General features: G+C 39.1%; 1 long non-coding RNA gene across 1 annotated transcript in view; it reads right to left on the bottom strand.

Moving 5' to 3' along the window:
• Positions 1 to 1210: 1210 nt before the first annotated feature.
• LOC103601289 overlaps positions 1211 to 16141 on the bottom strand; it is a 58803-nt gene continuing 43872 nt past the window's right edge. Inside the window, exons 2-3 of the long non-coding RNA XR_551443.1 lie at positions 3976 to 4040; positions 1211 to 1312 (exon numbers count right to left, since the gene is read on the bottom strand). This is a non-coding gene — a long non-coding RNA (uncharacterized LOC103601289). The remainder of the gene's footprint in view (positions 1313 to 3975; positions 4041 to 16141) is intronic.

Below are 16141 nucleotides of genomic sequence, written 5' to 3'. Positions count from 1 at the left end.
GCCGGTCCCTGGCAGTGACTTACCAACCTCTGAGTGGCTCCTTTTCTTCAGTTGTTGTGGCTCCTTGCTCCTATGTGAGTCCATGGGAACCCTATAAATGGTCTTGCTGGCCTGGGGGTTGCCAAGGCCCACTTCTCCCTGCTGCCTCCAAGCAACATCATTGCAGAGGGCACAGCTGTGGCTTTTGCCAGCTCCTGCTCCATGCACTCAGCAGCTCCAGCCTGGACATGGCCAGGGCTCAAAATGGTCTGAGTGTTTTTTTTTTTTTCTCATCATGGCTTCTCCTAACTTCATGCACTCTGTAGGTCTCTCTTCTTCTTCCCTTGAGCTCTAGTAGCTCCAGCTTGGCTGTCATTGGTTTTTTATGCTTATAAATTGGTTGATTTGTAAGAGAGAGTAACACTAGGGACTGTCTGTTCTACCATCTTGACAGGAAGTCTGAGTTGAGCCTTTTATCTTTAAATAATCTCCTTTTCTTTGGGGATCCCTAGCAAATACACACTTCTGTTGACTTTGCTATAAACCAGACTATGAGCCTCTATGCTCTCACTAGTTGTGTCACCCTCCCAGCACTTTGCTGTATTTACCAACTCAGAAGCTTCCTGAACCCAATTCTAAGTGATACTTAGTGAGGTTTCATTACATAGGCAAAATTAATTGCATCACTGTCCATTGGTAATAAACTCAACCTTCCACCTTAGGGGGGTGGCTACTAAGGTTTCAGGCTTCTATTATATCTTGTCAGGTTCCAAAAGCAGGAGTGGTCCCAGCAACAAATGGCTCCAACCCTCTCAGTCATTTCCTATAATTGAGCTAAAAGACAATATCATCTCTTGCTCTGAGTCTCTTTCAAGGTGTTGAGGGGATACTGAACTTCCCTCATTAAATATTTGACTTATCAGTTCTTTTACTTTCAGCTACTATTTCTCTGCTTCTTCATTTATACTCACACTTATTCAACAGTGGATGGGGCATTAGGTTTGTCTACTGTGCTTGGTCCAGATTGCAGACAGTGGTTTCAGTCTAACAAATACCCACCTCCATATACCAGTGACTCCCATTCACATAGGATAGATTCACATTGATAGAGACCCAGCAGGCTGTCTTACCACCTGGCAATAGAGACGGATTTACTGTTAACCCTAGTTTTATCAGATACTTTCAGAACACAACCTGCTTTATCATGCCCTTAGGAATTATGACACAACAGTTTAAAAAATAAATATATAATTTAAAGATATAATTACAGTTTCTTGCTTTGTAATAATTGTTGATTCCAGCACTTGCAGATGTAGCTCAGGTCCTATGACCACTGTATCAAGTAGGAAGAAAAAATGTGAGGTGATGCGGAGAAGAAATGAAAAATTATACCAGCATTCTTCCTCACCCCCCATCTCCATATCCACTTAAAAAAAAAATCTATCTAGTGGGACCCTCCCATCGTTTGTCTAATGTTGAGTTTGAGCATATACTGTGACTGTGTGTGAGCAAGTCCTTTCATACCTATATTCCCCCCTCCACCATTTTATTCACACGTTCTAGAAGACATTAGGTCCTGAGTGAGAATTAGTCTAGAAGACTTTGGGTCCTGAGTGGCTCTCTTGTCAGTCTTTATCATCATTAACATGCTTGACTATTGCCTTGGTTAATTTCAGAGTAGATTTTCCATCATGTTTTTTCTCCAACTGGGGTAAACAGAGCAGAGTTGTTTGAGGACCTAAAATGTTGGGAGAACAACAGGTCCTTCTCCCCGCCCAACCTTTGATAGTGTGATATTAAGCCTTTTCTTTTTAAAACTACATCAATGTCCATATTATTGATCTTATTTCTTAATTATCATCTAAAGATTTCTACCCTCCTGTGTTGAGTCTCATGACACACCCCTTTGCTTTTTATCTTAGTTTCACAGCCCTCAATGTTTTCTTTATTTATTTTATGAGTAGTTGTTAATAACTATTTAAAATTCTACTCCTTCCTGGGATGAATATTTAGACTCTTTCCTCTAACTTTCATTATTCTCTTGTTAATTAATTTCATATTTTTATAAGCCTCGGTAATGCCTATGAAGGAAAATGGAGACGTCACAGTCAGCATGACTTCTGGGATTGTTACTGAATTTTGGAGTTGTTCATTACATTGAATGACTATGCAAAAGGGACCCTGTTAACCACAGTGTTTCTTATCCCTGGATAATAGTCATGTTAAGCAGATTAAGGCACAGTAACAGAGTGCTCTGACATATTTCAGAATGATTTGCTTTTTCTCCTTCTCCCACTAGAAAAAAGGTCAGTTTTCTTCAGTATTTACTGCGGGATCCTATGACCTCCAGGAGGTAAATTTCACAATATCATGGTGGCCTGCCTATGACTGGGTCTCCCTGGAGATTTTTACTCTCAGAGGTGCCAACACTGAGCATTCAAAAATTGGCCAGGCACCATTTCACAGTCAGGTTTTCCTTCTCCTGCACTTGCTCCCATGGTGATTTCCCAGGTGAGTCTCTGCTCCTGTAAGGCATGACTGCCTATATTTTAGTATTTCTCTAATCTTGAGGGCAGTTGTTTTCCCTGTGTCATCTACTCTCTCATGAATCCAAGAAGAATTTTTTATTTTTTAATTTCTTTAGCCTTTTATTTTTGTTTAAAAAGAGAAATTTCTTTCAAGCTCCTTACATGTGGAACTAGAAATGGGGATGGTGCTTTTTAAAGTATCTACTTGATGTCTATGTGAATAATGAAATATTCTTTGCAGCATTGTAAACATAATAAATTATATTAGTAGCAGTCTTAACATTGAGCATTTTCTTTTAAGTCCATAATATAAACTCAGGAAATTCTTTGTCTGTCCTTGTGAAATCTCTCTCCTTATCTGTTAGTAAATATTAGTTTTTCTTAAACAAAGACAGAAAGAATAAGTTCTAGTGTTCTATAGTGCTCTTAGGTGACAATTAACAATAACTTATTTTATATTTTCAAATAGAAGAGAGGATATTAAATGTTCTTAACACAAAGCAATAGTAAATGTTTGAATGGATGGATTTGCTAATTACCCTGATTTGATCCTTACACAGGGTATGTGAGTACATGTATCAAATATCATGCTATATCCCATAAATATGTATTGTTATTATTTGTCAATTAAAAAAAGAAGCAACAGAAAAGAAATATTTGTTTGTTTGTTTGTTTCTGATTCTTTACTAGCTCTTTTTCTCTAGTCTTTTAGGTTCTCATAAAGTCATTTTACTCACTTGGATAACTTCAAGCATCAGTGAAATTTTGCTGCTTTCCAAATTTTTTATCTTTAGCTTAGATTTCTGTAAGCTGTGGAATTATATATTTACTGCCAGCTGGACATCCCGCAGGTTGGACCACAGATATATCAAGTATGATGTGTCCAAGTCTGTGCCAATTTTGCCCATCATATTCTTTTTTCATTTTACAAATTTTAATTTAAAAGACCAGTATCTATGTAGCTGTGATATTGCACATGGCCTGGAAATAAAATTTTTCTTCTTCCCTTCTGCTCAGCAAATTAGTACCATATTCTGCTCTTTCTTTCTATTCATCTCTCTTTTATAGAAATTCTTTCCTATTCTGGGCCGGCCCAGTGGCGCACTGCTATAGTGCGCCGCTTGGGAAGTGTAGTGGCACTCCCGCCGAGGGTTCGGATCCCACATACAGACCGGCCACTCACTGGCTGAGCAAGGGGCGGGAGCAACACCGAGGGTTGCGATCCCGTGGCTGGTCCTGGTCCGGTACGGGTGCGACACTGAGGGTTGCGATCCATTGCCGGTCACGAAAAAAGGACAAAAAAAAAAAAAGGAAAAAAAAGAAATTCTTTCCTATTCTGTATGGTTATTGCTCTACACCCTGATGTAGGGGCTCATCTGTCACCCTGTCTTCTTCTCCTCTGAGTTGCACTTCCCTTTCTCATTCCAGGGGATGAGTGTTAAAATGCAAATCTGGTCATGTAACTTACCTGCTTGTGCAGCACCCCATTTATTCACACCCTGTAGTTTGAAAAGTGGTGGCAGTGTTTTCATCCTAGAATGATGAGAAGCAATTATTTGACATGTAGAAAAACTTTTTCAGATGTTTATCTACATTCTTTTAATTTATAAGTAATTAAAAATCAGCAATATACACATGAAATGTTTTGTTGTTTGAACTAAGTCAAATATTTTAATATAGAATCACTACATAATTAGTTACTTCAAAATTGTGTTTATCCCTTTTCATGGCCCCAAACCATACACCTAGACATGGTGTTGTGTGTAACTTCATTAATACAGGTTGTATTCTTTGTGCTCTTATGATTGGAATTTTTATGTTACCTCATAATCTTGAGAACAGATTGTTCACATGGAAGAGTTTAACTTCTTTGGCATTGCAGTGAAGTGCAAATGGAATAAAAAATAGAACTGTATTATTTCATTCTTTCTTACTTCAGTGTACATTGAAATTGTGTCTAAATTAGTTATCTAACACATTATTCCAGCTATATATTCATACTTATGTATTCATACCAGATTGTAAGCTCCTTGCAGGAGCAGAATTGTATTCAAACTTTCATCATTAGCAACTAGGATGGTTCTAGATTTACAAGGTAAGCTTTGTGATAGCATTTTTAGTCATTAATAAATTATTACAGTGACTAGATATTTATGCTCTGATTTTGGTCTATGACCATATGATGTACAAAGAAGCTGCAGTTTATGTAAGATATATATAACAAACACACACAAAAGTGTGAAATTTCAGATTCCTGTTTTGTGACCCAGGGTTGGTGACTTGAGTTGAGGAAGAACGTGGTGTTACAGGGATTGATGTCTTTCAAGAACATGGCTGTGGACTTCACCTGAGAAAGGGGCCAAGACTTGGAGTATGCTAAGAGGACCCTATACGGGGATGTGATTCTGGAGACCTACAGCAGCTTGTTGTTATGGATGAATAAAGCACGTTAATAAATCCCAGGAGCCATATTTTTCCCCACTGGTAAATACAAGAATGATTTATACAGTTTAATGCTACATAAAAAGATTCTATTTCATGAAAACTATGATAGCAATCCCTCTCTAACTAAAGGTTCAAGTTGGCCTCTTCATTGCAGCTTCTGAAATCCAAGATCATGTCACATTTGCAAGGATCTCACTTCACAGATTTACAAAATTCTACATTATTTTGCATTAACAGGGCACTGCACTAGCAAACCTGAGGTGATTTTCAGGTTGGAGCAAGGAGCAGAGCAATGGCTGCTAAAAAATCTCCAAACTAAAGCCTCCCAGGTCAGTCTCCACACACTGAGCAAGGAATATGGGAAGTTTAAAGCCCAGCACATGCTTGCTATGTTCAGCTTTTAACCGACTTTTTCATCAGATCCTAGAACTGAAGACAGCTGCTCTGACTGCATCAAACACATGCATTATGTAATCTAAAAGGCTGCCTCTCATATGTATGCCTTCACCTTTTATATTCCTGAATTTCTTTTTATATTTACCCCAAATCTAATTTCTACCTGCCTGTTCTCAGACTTTGTTTATTTTTGCTATTCCCTCTCAGTCTTCTCCATTGCTCTCTTTTCCTCTATTCTCATGCACATTTTTTTCAGACTATGTAAATTGATATTCTGTCCCTTGGTTAAAAAAAAAAATCCTAAAGCTGGGTAACAAATTAAGGAACAAAATTTTTTTCTAACACTTCTGGAGGCGATGTCTAAGGTCATAGGGGTGTATCTGCTGAGGGCCTTCTTTCTTTGGGGGCTTTCTGCAGAGTCCAGGAGTGATGTAGGGTATCACATGGTGAAAGTGGCAAAAGTGTGTCCACATGCTTTTTCTCTTTTCTACAGCCAGTTGTATACTTACTGATAAACAATAAAGGATTAACTCATTACTCCATGAATCAACTAATCCATTTGTGGTGGCATAGCCCTATCTAATTATGTTGCAAAGGCCCCATTTTTCAAATACCATAGTTGAATTTTCCACCTTCTTAATACTGATACAATGAGCATTACACTTTTATATGAGTTCTAGGGGGACATTCAAACTATAGCAGGACATTAATTTATACATTCTGCTGTGAACAGAGTGTCCTCAAGTCCAGATAGTCTAGACACTTCTGAAGACCTCACTACATCCCTCTTTCTGTGATTGCTATTGGACAAGTGCATTTTTTCAGTTTTATTTTGTTTTGCTTACACTCTGTGGAGATGGGTTACTCATATTTGTATTTCAGTCCTTAATTGACTGAATTTATCAAGCCTGTCTCTTTTCTTTTTTCACTGATGTGTTTGCAGATACTTGTGCATACATGTGATAATGTCTAACGTTATAGTAACTTTTCACTTCTTTTAATATATTATGCAGTAAATCACTTCTTTTTCATTATCACTTTTACATTGATTCTTAGTTTCATTTAAAGATCAATGTCAACTTCCTTTCCATGTCCACACATGCCTATCTGAATCTGATTGGATTTATATTCAGCTTAAATCATAATGGGTATCCACTTAGAATGGAATACTTCATCTAGGTTCTGTGGGCCATTTCTAAGACACCAGGTTAGAAGTGCAGGATGAGGGTACAGTGTGATGTTTCCATATGTGTACACATTGTGGAATGAGCAAGTCAGACTCATTAACCTACCTATTACTCACATACTTATTATTTTTGAGGAAAGGCATTTAAAATACACATTTAAAATTTTAACTCAACTTTGAAATATTCAATACTTTAATTTTTGTGAAGTATATTCCCTATGCTGTGCAATATATCTTCAGAAGTATTTCATCCTGCCTAACTGAAACTTTGTACATTTAGACTAACATGTTCCCTTTTACTAACAATTCTAATCCCACCCCTCAGCCCCTGGTAGCATTCATTCCATTCTGTACATCTACTGTAATTTGATTACCTTCTTTTGAAAAATATCTATTAAGAACTATTGGCCATTTCTTATTTTTTTTTTATTTCATCAATATACAATATATTTAATTTTCAGGTTCCTTTACCACATCTTCCTTTTCCACCCTCCCTCTCCCGACTCTCCCCCCATAAACATATCCGTTCACTTGTCTTAACAAGTTCAAGGAATTGTAATTGTGTCTTCTTCCCCACATGCCCCATTTGTTTGTATATTTATTTAATTATTTTTATTAGCTCCCAGAAATAAGTGAGAATAAGTGGTATTTTTCTTTCTGTGCCTGGTTTATTTCACTTAATATAATTTGCTCTAAGTTCATTCATGTTGCTGTGAAAGGTAGTATTTCTTTTTTTTTTTTTTTTTTTTACAGCACAGCACTATTCTGTTGTATAGATATACCATAGAGTCCTTATCCATTCATTCCATAATGTGCATTTAGGCTGCTTCCAACTCTTGGCTATTGTTACAAACATGGGAGTACAGGTATCCCTTCAACATAATGATTTCCATTCCTCTGGGTATATACCCAGCAGTGGAATAGCTGGGTCATATGGTAGATGTATGTGTAATTGGTTGAGGAAACTCCATACCATTTTCCATAGAGGCTGTATAATCTTGCAGTCCCACCAGTGGTGTAGAGGGGTCCCTTTTTCTCTGCATCCTCATCAGCACTTGTCATTCTCAGTCTTTTGGATATTAGCCATCCTAACTGGAGTGAGATGGTATTTCAAAGTGGTTTTGATTTGCATTTCCCAAATGCTGAGCAATGTTTAGCAGTTTTTCATGTGTCTGTTGGCCATTCGTATACCTTCCTTTGAGAAATTCCTATTCAGCTCCTTTGCCCATTCTTTAATGGGGTTATTTGTTGTTGTTGTTGTTGTTTGTTTTTTTGCTATTAAGTTGTTTGAGTTCCCTCTATATTCTGGATATTAATCCTTTGTCAGATGAATATGTTTGTTTGCTATTAAGTTGTTTGAGTTCCCTCTATATTCTGGATATTAATCCTTTGTCAGATGAATATTTTGCAAATATTTTCTCCCCTCTGTTGGTTGTCTTTTTGCTCTGTTGTTTATTTTGCTGTGCAGAAGCTTTTTAGTTTGATATAATCCTATTTGTTTATTTTTTCTTTGGTTGCCTGTGCTTTGGGGGTCATACTCTTAAAGTGTGTACCCAATCCTACTTCCTGGAGTGTTTCACCTATGTTGCCTATTTTTAATAGGGTATTCCTGTTACTGAGTGGTTTGAATCCCTTATACATTTTGGATATTATGCCCTTATGAAATGTATGATTTGCAAATAGTTTCTCTGAATCTCTGTGTTGTCTCTTTTGATTGTTTTATTTGTTCATTTTGCTATGCAGAAAATTCTTAGATGTATGCAATCTCACTGGTCTATTTTTGCTTTAATTATCTGTGCTTTTGGAGTTATATCTAGAAAATCATTGCTCAGACCAATATCATGGACCACTCTGACTAGTTTTTCTTCCAATAATTTTCAAATTTTAGAATTTTAGAATCTCTTGCCTATGTCCTTATTTTGATGTGATTCTTGTACAAAGGTTGAAATAAGGGTCTTACTCCTTTTTTCTGCATGTGGACAGGTAGTTATTGCATTATTTACTAAACAGACTGTCCTTTCCCCTTTGTGTGTTCTTGGCACTTTTGTTATCAGTTGGCTGCAGATATATGGGAATGTTTATGGTTTGTTTATTATATTTCATTGGCCAACCTATCAGTTTTTATGCCAGTAACATGCTGTTTTGTTTACTAGACTCTGCAGTATATTTTGAAATTATGTAGTGTGATGCCTCTAGCTTATTTATTTATTTAGTTTTGCTCAAGATGACTCTTTGCTGTCTGTGGTATTTTGTGATTCTATACATATTTCAAATTTGATTTTATACTTGTGTAAAGAATGACATTGAATTTTTTTTTTTTTGTCTTTTTTCGTGACCAGCAACGGATCACAACCCTCAGTGTCACGCCCGTACCGGACCGGGACTGGCAACGGGATCGCAACCCTCGGTGTTGTGTCCACACCTCACTCAGCCAGTGAGTGGCTGGTCTGTATGTGGGATCCGAACCCTCAGAGGGAGGGCCGCCACACTCCCAAGCGGCGCACTGTAGCAATGCGCCACCGGGCCGGCCCATGACATTGAAATTTTTGATTGGCATTGCACTGAATCTGTACACTGTTTTGGGCAGTATAAACAGTTTAATAATATTGAATAGTCCAACCCAAGAACATGGAATATCTCTCCATTGTTTATGTCATTTTAAAGTTTTTCATCAATGCTTTATAATATGCAGTGTACACACTGTCCATATTCTTCATTAAATTCACTCCTCGTGGGGGCCGGCCCGGTGGCGCACTGGATAGTGCGCCGCTTGGGAGGTGCGGCGGCGCTCCCGCCCGAGGGTTCGGATCCCACATACAGACCGGTTCCCGCTCACTGGCTGAGTGAGGCGCGGGAGCAACACCGAGGGTTGCGATCCCGTTGCCGGTCCCCGGTCTGGTACGGGGGCAACACTGAGGGTTGCGATCCATTGCCGGACACGGAAAAAGACAAAAGACAAAAAAAAAAAAAAAATTTACTCCTCGTTTTCTTATATGGTGTTGTAATTGTGATTGTCTTATTAATTTCTGATTCAGAGAGTTGTTAGTGTGTAAATATGATACTGGTTTTGCTATGTTGGTTTTGTATTCTGCAACTACACTGAATCTGTTTTTGATTTGTTTTGGGGGGGAGGGTTTCTTGGTGGAGTCAAATGTTTCTATGTGAAAGATCATGACTTTTTATATTTGTTTCCCTTTCATTTATTTTTCTTGCCTAATATCTCTGGTTAGAAATTTCTTCCCAAATTTTACTGGCTGGAAAGGTTTTAACTTTTCACTGCTTAGGAAGGTCCTAGCTTTGGGCTTATCCTATATGGCATTTATTGTGTTAATGTACATTCCTTCTGTTAACTGAGGAAAAATACAGCAGAGAAAAATATCTTCAAATACATTGAGCCTCTTTGTGAATATAAAATTGGATTAAAATTTGGAACACATACCATGGTGTCATGTATGCATCCAGTGAGAGAAGGGTAAGAAGGCTTTTATTGACATAAAGGGAGAAGTTCACATAAGCTGTTTGGAAACAGAGATCATTGGTTTTGGAGGATCACAGATTTATCATCAGTTTATCGCTTACTATGCCACTACTGGCAGTTTCTTTTTGGAGCGTCTTATAAGGCAAACAATGTCTGATGATAAACTTTGTTACAGAAGGTGTGTTTTTGTATAAACCAGTACATGTATTAAAAAGTGAAGGGGTTTGATGGGTTTTTAGAAGGTTCTTGGAAAGAATTCTTATCTCAAACAAGCAAGCATGAGCCTCTGTCTCTTGTGCCTCTCCTGGTTCAATTTTGATTGTCTCTTACAGAAATTGATTTGATGGACTTTTACATTTCACCCTTTTGATCAAGATCTTTCTTTGACAATATCACTGATAAATCAGTCTAGTGTCAGATTTTATGTGTCCCCTGATGCTCAGATGAACATGTTCCAGACACTGGATCTGACCTCATATCAGGATCTCATATCAGATATATGGAACAACTGAAAGTCAGTGTCAAAACACTTTTAATTATATTTAACCAACACAGGGGCCAGGAAAAAAGTGCTTTTATGCCTGGGTTATCTAGGTGTTATCTTTAAGTTTGATTTATTTGTTTTGTAGGTATTGGTTGTTCTCTCAAAGCATTGGGGAAACACTATTTTGTCAGTAGTTGCATTTCTGCACAGCTATAATAGATAACAAGTACATAGTTTAAAAATGAAAGTATAAAGGAAAGATGCCAACTATGTGAACATTCTAGGTTTCAGGATGGTTTGAAGACAGGAACCTAAACTAAAAGGCATTCAATTAAGTAGATCAAATGACAATGGAGAACTAGATGAGACTTATGGTAGCCACATGGCTTGTTCTCTTATTTTATGCAACTGAGTCTCAATTTCCTCAGAGAAGTTTATTCAGGTACATCATATAGTATTAGCAATAATAAAGACAACACCTTCCTTAGTTAAGAGATAATAAAGAACAATTTTATTATCTGAGACTACACAAGCAAGAAATGTTAATATGCTGTTGTGCAGCAACAGCCTTTGCTGTGGAACCTGAAACATTCCTAGCATAGCAGTAAGATTTCTTATTACTTCACTAGTGGCTACAACATACTTTTTTCAAGAGATTTGACAAAGAAAGCAAATCCAGAATCCAGAACTGACTACAAAAATCATGCTTGACCCTTTGATGTACTGGAAGGGGACCAGCCCCATAGTTATTCCAATGATCTGTTTTAGATCTATTATGTATTGATAACAGAGGAGTCAAATATCCCAATCCACACTGGTCTCCTATTGTCCAAACTTCTGGAAGCCAAAATTGAGGTATTCCACCTAGAGAAATAAATGTACCTCATGCAAGCATAAATGATTGTTTCATCTGTTAATTATTATATGTGAAGGAACCAAACCAGGAATAAGTTATATTACTACTATTCCTAATGATTCCTCATTGAGGGGATTGTTTTCAATAACATTACACACACACACACACACACACACACACACACACACACACACATTAGAGAGAACAAGGAATTTTTTAAGAATGACCCCTTGCACATTTCTAGGGTCCAAGTTGGCCAAAACTGTTTTGAGTTGGAAAGATAGGGGATGGGAGTTTAAGGTAAATGACAAAACTTAACCCTATTGGCAGGTCCACAAATATAGTCTGAACAGGTGTTGGAACATAGAATTAGTGTATAAATGAGCACATCCAGGTAGTCTTCTCTGACGCATGGGGGGAAATGGGAGGTGTAGTTTATTTTAAAATAGCAGCTGCTTAGTTGAAGTGAGGTGAAGGCAGGAGGGTCGATCTTATCTAACCTCATCTGCTCATCTGGCCCTTTCTCTACATTGAAGTGAGTGCAGACAAAGCTGAAGGCCTTGAAGATGCACTTGTGCTCCCTGTGTGGGACAGGAGACCATCCAACATCACTGAGGGGCTCTTGCTTCACAGCCAGGGGACAGCAAGCATGGGTTATAATGCATAGTTGGAGATGAACAGGGCAGAATGAGAAAAAGGTGCTTTCCACTTACCACTGGCCCACAGGCAGCTATTACAAGAGAACAAGAAGGCCAAGGAGATTGTGGAGGCTACCATCCAGCACCACCAGCATCTGCAGCAGAAGCACCAAAGGTGGGCCTAGAGCCCCTGTTATACCCAATAAATGTGGCAGAGGGATCTCTCCTCCCCTCTTCAACTTCTGTCTCTGCATCTGTTTACTACCTCTTGTCTCTCCTCCACATTCTTCTCCCATGGCACCTTCCTACCCCACCCCTTTCATCCAGTTGAAGAAAGAGCTGACAAGCATGGTGTGCAGGTTCCTGCCCAAGCCCCAAGCATTCAAGAAGAGGTTGATCCAAGAAAGGTGGAAAGTTCTAAAACTCATTGGAAGGGAGCAAGGACAGCACCTCAACGTGGCTAGGGGTCTGAGGGCAAGGAGAGCCCTGGGAGTCCTAAGAGGAGGGTCTGCAAGAAAGGGCACTCTTGCAGTGGACACAGCAAAGGCAAAGGCATGGTGGTGATGGGGTGGAAAGTTTGGTATGGGCAAGGAGATGCTGGAGACCCCCATCTCATACCCTGACCAATAAATGACAGGTTTCAAGTTCTTAGAACTAGTTGAAGAGAATGATCCACAGCCTCCCACTGTGCATGACCTGATGCCCTTCCAGGCCAGGAGGACACAACCCACCATGACCTTATCCCAGGGAGTGTGGGAAATGAAGACACTATTCTGGTGCAACCCAATTCTGCTGAGTCTGTGCTGAGGGAGGGATGAAGGTTGGCCCAACACCCCCAAGTGCCTGAGTCTTCATAAAGCCTTGGCCTGACTCTGCCTTTGGCCTGAGCCAGAGTTTCCGCAACTTCTTGGTCTCTGGAATGCTGATACATAAGCACTGATATCTGTTTGAAGCCCCTAAGGAAGAGCGATGAGGATGGAGACCCTCTCCACCATGGACCTAGAGGGTCTAGAACCCACCAAATACTCACAATTAAAAAAAAAAAAAAGGTAAATGCACTGGCATCCAAGGCCAGTCAGTTACATGCTGTAGTTCCCAATGGTTTACTGAAGAAAAAAAATGTAATTCAAGGCTGTGTGTAGTTTGTCCTCTTTTAGAAACAAGACATAACTGACACTTTTGACAGGAATATGCCCAATATGTTCAGTGTACAGAAAGTCAATCAACCTGGCCTTAAATTGGGTGTACCTCATGCAAGTTTCAAATCCACTGATATGTATTAACTCAATTAAGGCCACTGACTGAAGTCAAGATGTGCATCGCCTGGGTCCAAACACATTGATTTAAGGACAAAGAAATCCCTTCTGTTGATAGGCTCCCACACCAGGTATGCCAGCAACATAGTGGGGTTAAAGAGAGAGGCCCACCCAGGCTTCTTTCCACAGAAGAATGGAAGAATATAGCATGGTAGCAATGTTTTACAGCCAGTCTTAGACCTAAACCTAAAGCAACAAACCTCAATCTCGACCTCTCATTTTTCTAACTATGATATGAGGTTAATCACATCTGTTATAGATAAAATGTTGACACACAATCAAAATAATTTTACACCAACTGGAAATTAGAGAATATACTGCATAACAGTAAAGATATCACATATAAAAACTTAAAATTAGCTAATCTCATGGTTAGAAGAAATTTGTATCATCAAACAGAAAAGCTTCCGTATAGAAAATGAAAGAAATATCAAAGTGAGGAAACAACCCATAGAGTCAGAGAAAACATTTGAAAGGCATACATCTTATAAGGGCTAATTCTAAAGTAAATAAGGGACTCAAAGTACTCAATAACGATACGTAAATAAATAAATAAATAACCCTACTAACAAAGTGGGCAAAAACCTGAATAGGCATTTCTTAAAAGAAGACTTGAAATGGCCAACAGATGTATGAAAACATTGTCAACATCACTAATCCACAGGGAAATGCAACTTTAAACTACAATGAGATCATCTCAGACCTGTTAGAACAGGCATTACCAAAAAAGATAAAAGATAACAAATGTTCTTGAGGTTTGAATAGAACACTAGGTGGGAATGTAAATTAGAATACCAATTTGGAAAGTGGTATAAAGTTTTCTCAAAGAGCTAAAAATAAAACTACCAAATGATCCAGCAATCCCACTTCTGGGTATATGTCTAAAGGAACTGACATCAGTATGTGAAAGAGATGTTAGCACTCCCATGTTTATTGCACCATTACTCACAACAGTCAAGATATTGAAACTACATAAGCACTCATCAGTGAATAAATGGATAAATGTTTACATATAAAATAAAATTCTACTCAGCCTTTTAAAAAGGAAACAATTGTCAACTGCAAAAACTTAGATGAAACTAGAGTACAAAGTGTTAAATAAAATAAGCCAGGGAAAGAAAGACAAATACCACTTAATTTTACTTATATGTAAACTATCAAAAAGTCAAACTAATAGAAGAATGAAGTTTACCAAAACTGAAGGTTAGGAGGGGGTCAAAAATCAATGGGAATGAGTTGGCCAAAGAGTACAAAGTTTCAATTCAGCAGTAGGAATAAATTCTGGTGGTCTATTGCACAGTATGGTTAATATAGTTAATAGTAATGTATATTTCAAAGTTGCTAACAGAGTGAATTTTAAATGTTCTCACCACAAAGAAGTGTGTCAGGTAATGAATATGTGAACTCACCTTATTTAATCATTTCACAATGTACACATGTGTGGAAACATCATATTTTGCCTCATAAACATACCATTATAATCTAACAAAACATAAGTTCTTTTTAAAGAATTGTCCAATAGCATCAAAAAGAAAAGAACAAGAAAAATATATATTGTGAACAACAGAGACATGTTAAATTCAAAGATACCAACAGGTTGAAAGTTAATGGACATGAAAAGATATACAATGGACACCCTGCGGGGCTGCCACTGCATGATCCAGCAGGTGGGCTTCACTGCAGGCACCCGGCTCCATCCCCAGCCCTGCCAAGCGTGCTCGGAGAAGGGAGACGTCCGGTAGGGGAGGCGGGAACTCCACGGGGACAACACTGCTGCCGAGTGAACCAGCAGCCCAGACCAATGTGCACGGAGCACAGAGACGTCCAGCAAGGGAAATAGAAGCTCCATAGAGTCCACACACCCTGTGGGGGCGGGGGGCGCTGCCGCACGATCTAGCAGCAGGTAGGCTTCACCGCCGCCACTCGTCTCCATCCCAAGCCCGGTCTAGCACGCACAGAGCAGGGAGACATCCTTCAGGAGAAGAGGAAGCTCTGCAGAGACCACATGCTCTGCGGTGCCTCGGCGCATCCCAGCAGCTTGGGCCAGAGTGCACGGAACAGGGAGAAGCCCAGCATGGGAGGCGGAAGCTCAGTAGAGACCACACACCCTGTGGTACCGCCCTGTGATCAAGCAGCCCAGCAGAGTCCAAGCTGACCAAAGAGATGGCTCCCCAGAGAGGCTCAAGAACCAAGGCAACCACACACACAAGGCACTAGTGGCCAACTGAGCTGTCACTGAGGGAGCCATACCAAAATGGCAACCACAGAAACATCTTAGTCAATCAAAAGTGTCAAAACTGTGGACGGTGAAACTCCCTGCCACAATGAATAAACAGCAAAAAAAAGATACCAGAAATATGAAAAATCAAGAAAGTACACCACCAAAAGATAGTAACTCTCCAGCTCTAGATCCTATAGAACAAAAAGCCCTTGAAATGACTGACAAGGAATTTCGAGTGATAATTCTTTTTTTTTTTTTTTTTAAAGATGACGGGTAAGGGGATCTTAACCCTTGACTTGGTTTTGTCAGCACCACGCTCACCCAGTGAGCAACTGGCCATCCCTATGAGGGATCCGAACCTGTGGCCTTGGTGTTATCAGCACCACACTCTCCCGAGTGAGCCACAGGCTGGCCCCCTCGAGTGATAATTCTAAGGAAACTGAATGAAATACAAGAAAACTCAGCTAGACATGATGATGAAATGAGGAAAAGTATACAGGACCTGAAAGAGGAAATGTACAAGGAAATCAATGTCCTGAAAAAAAATGTAGCAGAACTTGCCAAACTGAAGAAGTTATTCAGCGAAATAAAAAACACAATGGAGAGTTTAACCA

This window comes from Galeopterus variegatus, unplaced genomic scaffold, assembly GCF_000696425.1.
Source record: "Galeopterus variegatus unplaced genomic scaffold, G_variegatus-3.0.2 Scaffold3665, whole genome shotgun sequence".
NCBI classification, from domain to species: domain Eukaryota; kingdom Metazoa; phylum Chordata; class Mammalia; order Dermoptera; family Cynocephalidae; genus Galeopterus; species Galeopterus variegatus.
The sequence above is the reverse complement of the archived record's forward strand: the minus strand, read 5'-3'. Positions and strand labels throughout refer to the sequence as shown.